Raw genomic sequence first — 13,507 nt, forward strand, 5'->3', positions numbered from 1 at the left:
GGCGGGGCGCGCGGAGGACGCGCAGGACTGGCCGCGCCTGGGCGCCGGGACCCGCGCTGGGCGCGCGGGGCGGGCGGGGCGGAGTCACGCGCCCGCGGGGGATCCCGCCCCGTGGCCCGTGCGCGCCGGCACCCGAGCGCCTCCTGCCGCGCGGCCCACCCGGCCCGGGCACCCCACGCGCGAGGGGCCCAAGCCGCCGCGGGGGGAGCCGGCAGGGCGCGGGGCACCGGGAGGGGACCCGGGCGGAACCCAGGTCGAGTAGAGGGGGCGGGGTAGGGGGCGGGGCCGCCCGGTGGGGACCCCCGGGACTCCCCCATCGCCTGGCCTCTCAACTCCCCGGTGTCCCCCTGCTGGAGCCCCGCACCCTGCTCAAGTAGTAGCATTTTCACCCTGAGTACGCGGCTTGGTAGCGCTTAGCTGGCACCCCCGCAGGTGACCCCGCTGCCTGGCGCCTCCACCCTCTGCCTGGGCGCCGCGTTCCGGCCTCACCTGGGCGCTCCTGCACCAGCTGTATCTGCAGCGAGCGGTGCTTGGCACGTGAGCTTCTTTCACTCCTGGGCAGAAAGTTCAAGGACTCAGCTCCTCCCGGGGAGTGGGGTTCCCCCCCTGAGCCAGCTTCAGCAGCAGTGACCCAGGGGGGTGCCTCTCCAGCCCTTGATTTGGGAGTAAGCGTGGACAGCTATAGGGAAAACACCTCCAGAGTTCGCACACCAGTGGGGTTCCTCTGCACTTTCATAGAGGAGCCCACGTCTGAACCCAGGGTCAGGACCAGGGCCACAGCAAGCCTCCCCCAAGACTTGGGATCTGCACTTGCCCTCCTACCCACTCTGGCCCCCACCTGTCCTGGAGCCTCGCCTGGGTCCTGGGAGGACCAGCCACTGGGCTCTGCAGACTCCCTTCTGCGCTTCCAAGCAACTTTCTTCTTTTTACTTTGTACATTGACTTTCTCCTGATGACAGAGGAGAAACCTGTGAGGGGGTCAGGGCCGCTAGTGACTGGCTCCTTCTGTCTTCCTCGGCGTTTTCCTTCATGAAGTCTGAGGAGTTTATTCCTCCAATTCTTTATAAAAGGATTTTACAAAGATTTCTCTACCCGGTTGGTGTTCTAAAGGGTTTACAATCTAAGAGACCAATTCTCACGGTGCACACGTACACAGGTACACACAGATACACACACAGGTACACAGAGTAGGTTTTGAGTATCCCCACGCCCCCTTCACCAGAGGTCCTGAGAGATGAGCGGGTCTCCCAGCCACCCACCTGCAGTTACTAAGCGGCACAGCTAGAACTCAAGGCCAGGACAGCACCCTGAGTCCCGTTACCTTTTTTTTTTTTAAGATTTATTTATTTATGCATGCAAGAGCTGGGGTACAGGCCAGAGATGTGGGGGTGAGAGGATTCACCAGAGACAGAGTGGGGAGCAGAACAGGCAGACTGACTGAAATACACTGCTGAGGGGAGCAGTGGGCGAGACAGGAGAGGTCTGCTGCGCCATGTGGGTAGCTCCCTGGCTGGTTGGGGATCGAACCCGTCCTGCAGACGCTGCGGATTGCTTCATAGTGAGGTTCTTAACCCCTTGCACCACCAGGGAGGCGCCCCTGAGTCCCATTATTTTGTGTTTATATCAGAAATTCCTGAGATGGAGAAAAGGGAGATGCGCCTCTTCCTTCCTATCCCAACTTCAAGTCCCTCCCTCTCACATACACTAGAAATTTTAGGGCAGGGTTAGGTACAATTTTAAAATGCACCTGTAATAATAATGTGTAATATTAAAATGTTGTAAGAGCAGAATCCCACTGCTTTTATTATAAGTTAGGGGACTTCCTGGTAGCAAGAAGCCTGTCTCCAGGCCTTGCTTACCCCCTGGCATCTAAGTGGCACTGTCAGGAGGCAAATGCTCATGTCAAACAGGAGCAGAGAGAAAGCAGGCAGTGGAGGAGCCAGTAGTCCCGAGGGTGGAGCTGGCTGGCTGCTTCCCTGGAGAGATGCCAACTTAATTTAGAGCAGATTTAAACCTGGGGGGAGTAGAAGGGAACAGGTATTCTGGGTCCTCAAGGCACAGAGCAGGAGTGGAGTTTGGGAGATTGTTAGGTGAGGCAGGAGAGAAAGGTTGAGAGAGGCACTGGAGGTGCCAAGAATGGCAAACTGAGAATGTAGGGCTTATCCCCGCAGGCGAGGGAAGCCAGAGCTGGCTGTAGAACAAAGGAGTGACTTGTGCAGTTGGTGATTAGGAAGGTTCATCTGGCACAACGGGGTAGCCACTGGGATGCAGGAGACCAGTTGAGACCGAGTGCCCTCACGCAAGAGGGAACTGAGGGTGTAGATGTGGGGGGAGGGGCTGTGGATGGGAAACCAGGTAATAATAAAGTAAGAAAGATGAAATGACAGCTCCCAGATAGCCTGTAAGCACATGAAAAGATGCTTAACATCACTAGTCTCAAGGGAAATGAAAATTAAGACCACAATACCATAATAATAATATTACTAATAATAATAAAATGAGTGAGATGGCCCTTCAGACCCACCTGAATGGCTAAAATTAAATAGCCAGACAGTATTAAGTGCTGACAGGGGATGTGGAGCAACCGACTTCTTATTCACTGTTGGTCAGAGTATAAAGTATACAATGCCTTTGGGAAACAGTTTGGCAATTTCTTGTGTGGGTAAATATGTCCTTACCCTATGACCCAGCAATGCAGCTCCCAGGTAGTCACCCAACAGGAATGAAAACAAGTATCTGAACGGTCATAGCCACATCATGCATAATGGCCAAACTGGAATTGGCCTAATGCCCATCAACAAGAGAATAAACGAAGGCACGGTGATGCATTCATACAACACACAGGACACGAAGGAGAAGCCAGACAGGCCCCAGTGCATACGGCCTCATAGTTGCAGTTTCAACCCGACATGAAGAGGAACTTACCCGATGATTCCATTTATAGTTCCAGAACACCTGGAACTGGTGTATAGTTCTAGAAATCATACCGGCACTTGTCTGGGGAAGGGGATGAGGGGATATTAGTTGCAAAGGGGCAGAGGAAACTTTCTGAGAAGATGGAAGTGTTCCGTATCTCCATGGTGACTGTTTACACGGGTGCGTTTGTGTGTGAAAAGTCACCTGCCTGACACTCAAAATGGGTGTACTTTATTATAGTTAATTAGGCCTCAATAAAGTTGATTAAAGCAAAAACAAAATAGCAAGGGAGTTTTTCATATATACATATATAATATTTAATTTATTTATTTTTGTGTAGAAAAGCTGGGGTATAGGACAGAGGTTGGGGGGTGTGAGCGGATTCACCAGAGACAGAGTGGGGAGCAGAACAGGAGGATCTACTGAAATACACTGCTAACGGGGCCAGCAGGGAGACAGGAGAGGTCTGCTGCACCATATGTGGGTCAGCTCCCTGGCCAGGGCTCAAACTCAGGCCATCATGGTGATAGTGCTGAGACTTAAACCCTAGGCCACCAGGGAGGCCTGAGGTTTTCTTCAAAAATGGAAAGAGGGCCTCCCCAGTGGCGCAGCGGTTGAGCGCTGGGTTGCGAAGCTGCCCGCAGCCTCAGCGGCGCCGGTTCGATCCCCGGCTGCTCCCCGGCCACCGGAGGAGGGTCCCACATGGCGCGCAGACCTCTCCTGCCGCCCGCTGCTCCCCTCAGCAGTGTACTTGGGTCCTTCTGCCTGCTCTGCTCCCCGCTCTGGCTCTGGTGAATTCTCTCACCCTCCCGCACTTCTGACTGTACCCAGTGCTTGTACAAACAAACAAACAAATAAATAAATATACATGCCAAAAAAAAAAATAAATAAATAAATAAATAAAATAAATCCTTTCTCTTTAAAAAAAAAAAATGGAAAGAACTTTATAAAAGCTGAACACACGCATGCCCCAGGCATAGACTCAGCAGAAATGCGAAGAAACATCCAAGAACATTCGTAGCAACAATGAAAATAAGCAAAATCTGGGGACCATGCCAATGCCCCCCAGTAGTAAGATAGTAAGGAAAGTGTGGTCTCTGCATGCTGAGGGGTGCTGGCCAGCCCTCACCTAGCGTTGAAGGAGATGAACCAGATACCAGAGCACAAACTCCATTGGAATCCATCCATGCATATCCAGTTCAAACACAGGCTGAGGATGAGGAGGGGACCAGAAGGGCACACAAAGGGGCTTCTGGGAACTGGTTGTGAGTTATCCTTGACTGCATTCCATTTATAAAAATTCATCACAACACATTGTTATGACGGGTGCCTTTTCCTGTCTTATAGTTCTTTTTTAATATTATTTATTAGAGGTCACATTGGTCACATCACCGCATGTGGTTCCGGGGGGCAGGTTCACACCTCCTCACATGTGCTGTGTGTTATATTTCAATTAAAACATTTGCTTTATTTTTAAAGTTGCTAATAGTATTTTCTTCGAGGTATAAATCACAAGGTAGACCTCATAAATCCAGCACAGGGAAGGGTGGGCAAACAGGGCGAGTGTCTGAGTTTCTGTGATGATGGACAGGTACCCCTTCAGCTGCCAACAGTCTGGGTGACACCCCCAAACTCTTGCCTGTTCCTGTCAGTCTGCCCTGAGCTCTCAGCCCCTGGTGCTCGGCTTCCCACCCCCACCCCCATCCTGCTCACAAGGTGAGAATGAATTGGGAGAAGAAGCCTGGTTTGCAAGGCTTGGAGCATGGCCAGGTGAGCTCCCATCTTGACTCTGCGCTTGGCTTCTCCCAGCAGGCCCTGGGGCGGGTGAGCCGGGCCAGAGCAGGTCCCTTAATCTCTGCCCACAATGGACCGCCAGGCTCCTGCTGAGCCAGGCCTGGGGGCTGTCTGCTCCCCCAGCCACCCTCCCCAGACCTGCTTCTGCCCACACGCAGCCCTCACCTGTCTGCACAGGACTCGGCAGTCCTGTGAAAAACCCGGCTGTGGGATCCAGCAGGCTTACCTGCCTGTGTGTGACCTTAGTTGAGCGACTCGGCCTCTCTGAGACTGAGTACCTTCGTATATGCTACAAACCAGACATCTAAGGAGTGAGAAATATGCCCGTGAAAGCTTTAGTATTTTCCTCCTGTACCTGCTGGCCAGTAGCCTGAGGTCTAAATTGCTCAGCCTGGACTTTGAGGGCCTCCAAGTTCCAGCTCCATCTTTGATTACTCTCCTGTTTGGATCAGAATGACTGCTCACTGACCTCTGCCCCCTGACCGCTGTGTCTATTCCCAGGGTAATTGTGTCTCCCCTTGACGCCTATCCAAACCCCACCCACCCTTTGGGGCCCTGGTGACTTCAGTCACCCCTCTAAAGCTTTGCCAAATTCTCCTGTATTTCACTCATTCTACAGATTTTCCTACTGTGTGCAGGGTGCCCCAGCTCGTGTCTCACCCCTCCTCTGACCTTGTGGTCTACCACGGCCTTGGTCATCAGCTGCCACGAATCGCCTGGCAATGATTGCTCTCAAACGTGATGATCTCGCGAGGCTCCCGTGCGTGCCCACATCCACATCATCTGCCTGTGTTAGTCAGGGTAAGTAACACAGGCTGTAGCAAACAACCCCAAGCACCCCGCAGCTAACCACAACACAGCTTATGTCTTGCTCACGTCACGGTGTGATATGGTTCAGGGCTGACTTGGGACGCAGGCTCCTGCTGTTATAGAGCAACCCCGATATTAAACGGGTTCCTGGCTGTGGGTCCTCACCCGCGCTTTAAAGGGACTTATGAATACTCCACTACAGACACACGCAAAAGGGTTAATAAAAGGTTTATTTACAAGAAAAAAAGAAATAAGGAAAATCTACAACTCAGGGAGAAAATAGGGAAATAAAGTCTTTAATGCGTCCTACCCGATCCGACGACCTGGAAACCCAAAGTCACTCTCTGAGCTGGCCGAGAGCCCAAAAATGGAGAGCCCCCAAAGCCCACATGTCTGCCTTTTGTATCCACCTGGCTGCTTAACCCCACCCTCAGGTCCCAGCCACCTTCCCTTGGGTGGGGATGGGATGTGGAGTTCCCAGTGTCTTTGGCTTTGACCTGGGGTGGGGGTGGAGTCCACAAAGCCTATATGGAATTTGCTTTGGGACAGCCTTTTCCCCCTAACACTTCCATCTCGGGATGCCTCTGTCTCCGACACCAGCCCCGCTGTTGCTGTGGAAGTGGGAGGGAAGCACACGTAGGCTTAGCTCCAGGTCTAAAATCTGTATCCCAGGGGCCCGAACCCCGGAATGCTTGGGTAGGTGGCCCAACCCAACCACAGGGAAACGTGGAACTGGAGCTTCCTGTGTGCCCAGGCAAAGGAGGTGGCATCAATGACCACACTACCCCACTGCTCCACACGCTCCCTGAGGGCACCAGCCCTACAACACCCTCTTCATGTTTCCCTGAACCCCCTCAACAGTGTCCAACCCACCTGACTCCCCACACACACCATCATGCCCAGATCGGTGCTCAGTATTCAGCAGGTGGACAGATTCAAAACAGACTGCCCAGTGGAAAGGGATGTGGACTGATGGACAGACAGGGCCTTCCATACTCTGAACAGCTCCGTCCCCTTGGAGTCTGGCCCAGTGCCTGGCACATAGTAGGTGCTTACAAAACACGTGTTCAATAAATGAATAGGCGGGTGTGTGGAGAGACTTAAGAAGACAGGCTCAGGAGAATGGAAGCAGGGGATAAAAGTTTAAAGAAACACTAGATGGTGGAGAAGATTCTGGTCCAACCAGAGATAGGTGAACCTCTCCAGACTTCAGCTTCCAGCCCCAAAGGACTGGGGGCCCATGGACCTACTCAAGCAATAATAGCATACTGGGGGGTGCCGCTGGGAGTGGGAGGTGCCACAGGGGGTGAGGGGTGCTAGGTGATGGTGGGTCTGGCCTTTTGGAACCTCCGGGAGTTCCCCAGCCTGGGGCAGCGATGATTCCTCCCTTCTGCGATTCAGATCTTTATTTGCTGGGGTTCATGGGGGTTAATTATTGTTGTGTTTAGGGTGGGTAGGAAGGAGCCCTACCCTGGCCCCAGGGCCTTGAGGGGGCCCCTGAGAGTCCCAGTGAGTTTGGAGACCTGGAGGGCAGGTGCTGGGAGCCTGGGGGGCAGAGGGTGGATCAGGCAGGCACCTCCTCCAGCAGTGGGACCGTTTTATGCTTTCAGTGTAAGCAGCTAAGTCCTCAGCCTCCCTTGCCCTCCCATTCATGCCACCCCCCAAATCACCAAAGACCCAGGGGCCAGCAACATGAGGCAAGTGGCATTATTCACAGGGGTGGGGCTGGGCGAGCTGGGGGAGAAGTAGCCGGCCGTGGCTCAGATCTTGGCCAGTTGAGAGCGGGACTGGCGCGCTAAGCGTCGTGGCTCGGGCAGGGCCAGGCCACATCACGCCGCCCCAGGACCACGGCTCCGGCCCGCCACAGCTGCTCGGCTGCATCCCTCCGCTTTCCCAGGTGGCCAGCCCTTCCGCCAGGACGAAGCCAGGTTAGTGAGGGCCAGGGGGGCAGGTCAGGGAGTGAGAGGGGTGAGGAAAGGGGCATCAGCCTTGAGCTGATGGGGACACTGTGGAGGCTCTGAGGGCAGTCAGCCTGGCCCCCTGGCAGGAGACGGAGGCCCAGGCTAGCCACCAGGCCATGAGCAACTTGAAAACCCAAGGCTAGAGCTGGCAGCCACCCAGGCTCCCGACTGAGGGTTTTTCCAGGGTCACCTCGTTCCTCCCCCTGACATCATATCCGCACCTCAATCTGGTGTGTGACTCTGGGGTGTCTATTAGCTTGAAGAACGTGTTAAGCCTGGGGAAGGGATCTGGGGGTCCCGGTGCAGACTTGAACAGGGATTGAAGGCTGAGATTCTTGCATAGTGTGAAGGCCAAGGATAGTGAGTGGGCCCTGGGCGCAGACACACCCAGGTTCCAGCCCTTGCTGTGTGACCCTCAGTAAGTCACTTGATGTCTCTGAGCCTCGATTTTCTCGAAGAGTATTTGGAGTGGATGAGGGTGATACCACCTACACCACCAGGCTCCTGGAATGAGCAATGGATCATTTCTGTGCCAGACTATCAGTGGAGACCACAGAGCACATGCCGGGGGACCTGAGCTGTAGCAATTCTAACCTATGTCACGCTGATGGGTGACAGAACTTAAGTCACGCTGATAGTAATGATGACAGGGATCAATGGTTTCCATTTCCAGCAAGAAAGGGGTGGGTTATGCTCCCCACCCCATGCCGCTCCCCGCCTTGCCTGTGATTTGCGTGTGTGTGTTTACGTGCATGTACACACATGTGTGCAGAGGACGGGGGCCCACAGGCGTGGTGACTCCCCACTTGGGCTCTGCAGTAGTGAACAGGCTGTGCAGAAGGTATGAGGAGCTTGGAGAGAGGAATCTGGGGACAGCCCAGCATGTCAGTTCTCCTGCCATGGGTTCAGGGATGCCCAGGAGTGGCTGATGCCCACTGAGCCCCCCCCACAGGAGTCCTGGCCTCCGGGTCCCGGGGCTGGCACTTTACCTGCTGGGCGCTGTGACCTGAGCTAAGCGCTTTTTGTTTAGCCTCACACTGACCTCCAATGTGGGGTGTAACTGTCCCCTCCTCAGACAGAGCTACTGAGGAGCAGCAAATCAGCCTTTTTGGGAAGTAGCAGAGTCACCTGCACCCAAACTGGACACCTCAGCCTGAGGAAGGGCCCGCTCGGGCTCCTCGGTACCCCGGTGCCTGAGAGGGACCCGCCTCTCCCCCAGGCCCTGCCTTCTGAGCCACTGGTCCTTCTCCCCCCACTGCCCACCTCCCCTCCAAAGCCAGGGAGTTTTGTGGGCACCCCCAGGTCAGGGTGAGGGATGGGGCAAGGGGAGGTGGGTGGCTGGGTGCATCTACCTCCCTATCTGAAGGAGCTAGAGCCCTAAAACTAGGTAATAGGTGGGAGGACCATCTAAAAATAGACAAAGTCCCCAAGGCCTCCGAGAGCGAGCAGCACACGTGCCCACACGCCCTCTGGGAGCCTCGGAGGCTCAGACAAAAGAGCAAAACCACAGACACACACGCGTGCACACTCAGCCCACAAGTAAGCACAACCTCCCTGAAAGCTCCACCCCTCACACCCTCCCTGCGCTCCTTAGATACGCGTGGGGATCCCCCTCTGCGCATGGCCCCCCAGCACAGGCAGCCGCAGCCAGCAGCAGCGGTGTGTCTAGAGGCCTTGTGGGAGGAGTGGACAGACGCAGTGTGGCTCAAGTCTTTTCTGTCCCTCTCCGCTCCACCTGTCTCCACCCCCTGTTCCTCCAAGGCCAGCTGAGCCCCTGAGCCCCTTGACTGGGGTGGTGGCTAGCGTATGGGGTAGAGGGTGGCCAAGGCGACATGGAAAGAGCCAGAGCTTGGGGCTAGACCCCAGAATGCTGACTGTCTGGAGAAATGACAAGCCGGCTGCCCGGGTCCTCACCCCCAAGGCGGGGCAATGATGTCATTCTCATGGGTTTACCATGCCTGGTTTGTGGAAGGTGCTAGACACAGCTCCTGAGAAGGCAGCTGGTGGTGGGCAGCAGCACCGATGGGCCAGACTAGCCAGCCTGGCGTAGGCCCTCCCAGCAGCCCTGAGCCTCAGAGGCTGGTTCTATAAAACCCAGCCAGTAAGAAGCGCCCTCCTGCCTCGGGGCGCCCCCTGCAGGCAGCTGCTGTGGGGCTGAGTGAGACAGTGCCACAAAGCCTGGGTTGATTATGGGGTCCAGAGAGAGCCCACGAAGAATGGAGGGGTTGCTTCCCCTTCCCACCCACCGGGGCACCCCCAGCTACTGTTGAGGGTCCAGTAGAGCAATTCCAGGCTGCCCATTTCCAGAGCGGGGAGAGGGTCCACAGCCTCCAGAACACAGCCCCACACTGAGCGGCCAGGGCCAGGGGTTCAAGAAGCCAGAGGAAGGGAGGGAAGGGGGTGCAACCAGGGCCCCATGGGATTACAGCTTCAGGAAGCCATGCAGGGCTCCCCACACGGGCAGGCCCTAAGGACCTTTCTCCAAAGAGCGGGCATGGGTGGCTCTGAATGGACTTGCCAGAAGTTACCCCACTTCCTGCTCCAGATCCACAGGGCTTAGTCACCCAGCAAGAGAGGCACAAAAGAAACTCAGGCCATTCTGGGGGAATGGGGCGATGGGTCGGGCCAGCCAAGAAGTCAGAGGAAGAATCAGGCCTTGCCTGGAAGACCACACACTTGTGACCTCAGGCCCTGGAGTCTTGGTTTTCTCCCCCCTCGGTGGAGCAGCCGGCCCGTCACGTCTCAGCGAGGGTGCACTGACGTGCAGGTGGGGCGCCCGCACACGCAGGCCCTGGCTGCACCTCTTGTCCCCATGAGCCGGCCAGTTGGGAGCCAGCCTGTCCCGTCGGAGCTCTAGCTCCAGCGCTGGCAGCTGGGCGCGTTTTACGAACCTCTCTGTGCCTTAGTTTCCTCATTGGAAAAGCAGGGAAGCAACAGAGCTGGAGTCTGGGTGACAGATGATGGGCCTGTTGGCAGGAGGCGAGGCCTGGCCTGGAGTGGAGCCGTGAGCCTCCCCCACGCCAGCCAAGTCTTGGGTCTAGCAGCTAAAAGGTAGCAGGAGGGCGGCCGCGTATCCATTTCGTGGAAGGAGAAATGCAGAGAAGTTATAATTGACTAAGGTTGTCACTGTGCCGTGGCTGGGGCTGGACTTGCAATCCCGTCTTCAGACGCTCTTCCTCATACAGTGAGGCGCCATAATGCCCTGTGGCACGTGACGGCAGTCTCCACGAACAGCCTGGCGTTGTCACATGAGACGAATTCAGGCTGTCTGTGAGTGGTTTTCACTCTGGGTTCCAGGGAACCCTTGGGTTCCACCCACCCTCCAGGGCAGACGGGGTGTGAGGTGTGGGGTGAGCAAAGGAGGGAGCCTTCAAGGGAGGGACAGGGTTCCCAACTCAGCCCCAGACAGGGGCAGGGATGGCATGGGGAGAGGAGCAGGGAGGAGAGAGACTGAGATTGAGAGAAAGATGTTAAAAGAAAACCAACCATTCCTCTGGCACCGCTGGGGGCAGGTCCTACTCACCAACCAGCAACTTTCCAGCAACAACCGCCCGACCCCAGTGGAGTGCCCTGTACTTTAATTCAGCTCTGACACTGACTTCCAGGGTTGGGGTCAGACGACGAGAGGCTCAGGGCTCAGTCCCACAAGACACATCACTCAGATGCCCATCCCGAGTGCCTGTCCCCAAGATGCCCACACACCGTACACCTAGCCACAGAGGGGGCTTCCCTCCCCCCAGCCCTCAGGTTCCCTCATTTGCTAGAACAGCTCACGGCGCTCAGGGAAGCACTTTACTTTTATTTACTTGTTGTTATAGAGGACACTGTCAAGGATGGGGTGAAAGCCAGCTGGAAGTGACATAAGAGACAATATCTAGAAGGATCTGAGCACAGGAGCTTCTGCCCTCATGCGGTTGGGGTGCACCACCCCTTGGGCACGTGGCTGCATTCGCCAACTCAGAAGTTCTCCAAATCCCAGAACCTACGGGTTTTTACGGAGGCTTCACCTTGTAAGCAATTACTACTCAGTCTCCAGTGTCCTCCCCAAAGGAGCAGGCCGGGGCTGAAAGTCCAAGCTTCTAATCATGACTTGCCCTCTCTGGTGGCCAGTCCCGACCCTGAAGCTATCCAGGAGCCCAACCAGAGCTGCCTCATCAGAACAAAAGCTGCTCCCATCAGCCAAGAAATGCCAGGGGATTAAGATTTCTGTGCTGGACGCTGAGGCCCAATATTACCACAAAAGAGGCTCCCGGCACCCCCATCATGCAGGAAATTACAAGGGCTTCAGGAGTTCCTGAGAGCAGAGATCAAATATATATTTGTCATTACTACATCACAGACACTGAGAGAGACCAAGGTCTAGTGAGGTGAGACCAGAGAACCAGGGGCTGAGGAGGAGGTAGGAGCAGGGGGCCCACTGCAACAAGGAGATACAGGACAGAGACTGGGGTTCAGGAGACAGGTAGGATCTCTGGTTGGGACGAAATGCTTCCATGGTCCTAGCCCTGCTCCTCCATTTCCAAAGGTTTACCCTCCCAAACAGTCCTCCAGGGTCCTGCTGGGACCCCAAAACCCGACCTGCCCTCCCTCAGCCCAGTGCCCCAGGGCAGGGGGTCAGACCATGTGCCCAGACTGCTGGCATGCCCTCACCTCACCACAGGCCGAGCCTGGCCCAGGCAGGGCAGGTCCGGGGCACCCAAGGTCAAAGACAAGCCCCAAGTGCTTGGGGATCAGTGCAGCGCTGTGGGTAGGCGGGCAGGTTTCAGTGCCACAGGAATGCGTCCACCCCACAGCTCCGTGGACTATCCGTCGTGGTTTATCCACTTCATAGCTCAGGCAAGTCCTAACCTGCTCTGACCTGTTTTCCCACCTGTGAAGTGGGGATAATCGTAATGATAATAGAGTCTTTGCTTTATAGGGTTGTGGTTTTATGGTGAGGGTTCAATGCATATAAAGAACTTAATCTAAGTGCCTGACACCTTTCAAGCACTCAATGAAATGATTGATAGGAAAAACTTGAAAGCTCAGCTAAGCGACCCAGGTCAGGGAGCCTGAACTTTCCTTAACTTACTGGGACCTCCGGAATGTCCCAAAACCTCACCCATCATCTCTTCATCTAAGGGTGGGGCTAAAACTCTGCACCTGCTAACCTCATAGGATTAGGGGAAACTTGATGAATTCACAAGTTCTGATAGTGGCATCTCAGGGACCGAGTCTGGTGGGGCTGTGACTCCCCTGTCACCAAAGATGCCCAGCTCCTGGGGCACCGCGAGAATAGCCCTGTCCTCCCACTGGCTGGTGGCCGCCCTTGGCCAGCTGAGCATTCCTTAGCCCCTGGGGATTGTCATTGCCCCCTGCTGGTTAGCTGAGGATGCCTCCTGGAGCTGGTGTAATTGGGGGGTACAGGCTCACTCTCCTTCGGGGGGGGGGGGGGGGGGGGGGGGTGGTGGTGTCAGAAAAGCAGGGCTGCACCCTGGGACTGCCTACATCTCATCCAGTGGGTGTCTGGGACCATAAATGCGAGGCCTCCCCCATGGGCCTGTCTGCAGCCACCAATAGCCATGACAATGATTACATGGTGTGTGTTGAATACCCGGCCGTGTGCTAGGAGTTTATGTGTATTATCATTTCACCCTCCTAATGACCCATGGGGTTAACGCTGTTATTATAACAAATTATAATACCTGTTTGGTGAATGAGGAAACAGAGAGACTGGCTAACTTACCCAAGCTCAAGCAGCGGAGACAGTCAGTTTTGCTGCCCAGACCTGGCGGTCTCTGGAGATGACACGGGGATATTCTGGGGGGACAGGGGTGTTGCGCTGGCCGGGTCCGGTCTAACATGGGGACAGAGGCAGCTGGCACCGTGGAAGGGTCAGGACAATAGGGCCACTTTGCCCACCTGGCTGCTTGCGACCTTGGGCCAGGCCCTCCCCTCTGGGCCTGTTACCTCATCTGGTAAATGAAAAGGTTGTTCCAGTACCTGGAGGCCCTTCCTATCTGATTCACTCACCACTCCCCTTTCCA

Source organism: Talpa occidentalis, unplaced genomic scaffold, assembly GCF_014898055.3.
Source record: "Talpa occidentalis isolate TD23 unplaced genomic scaffold, MPIMG_talOcc4v2.1 talOcc4.7, whole genome shotgun sequence".
In the NCBI taxonomy this organism is placed as follows: domain Eukaryota; kingdom Metazoa; phylum Chordata; class Mammalia; order Eulipotyphla; family Talpidae; genus Talpa; species Talpa occidentalis.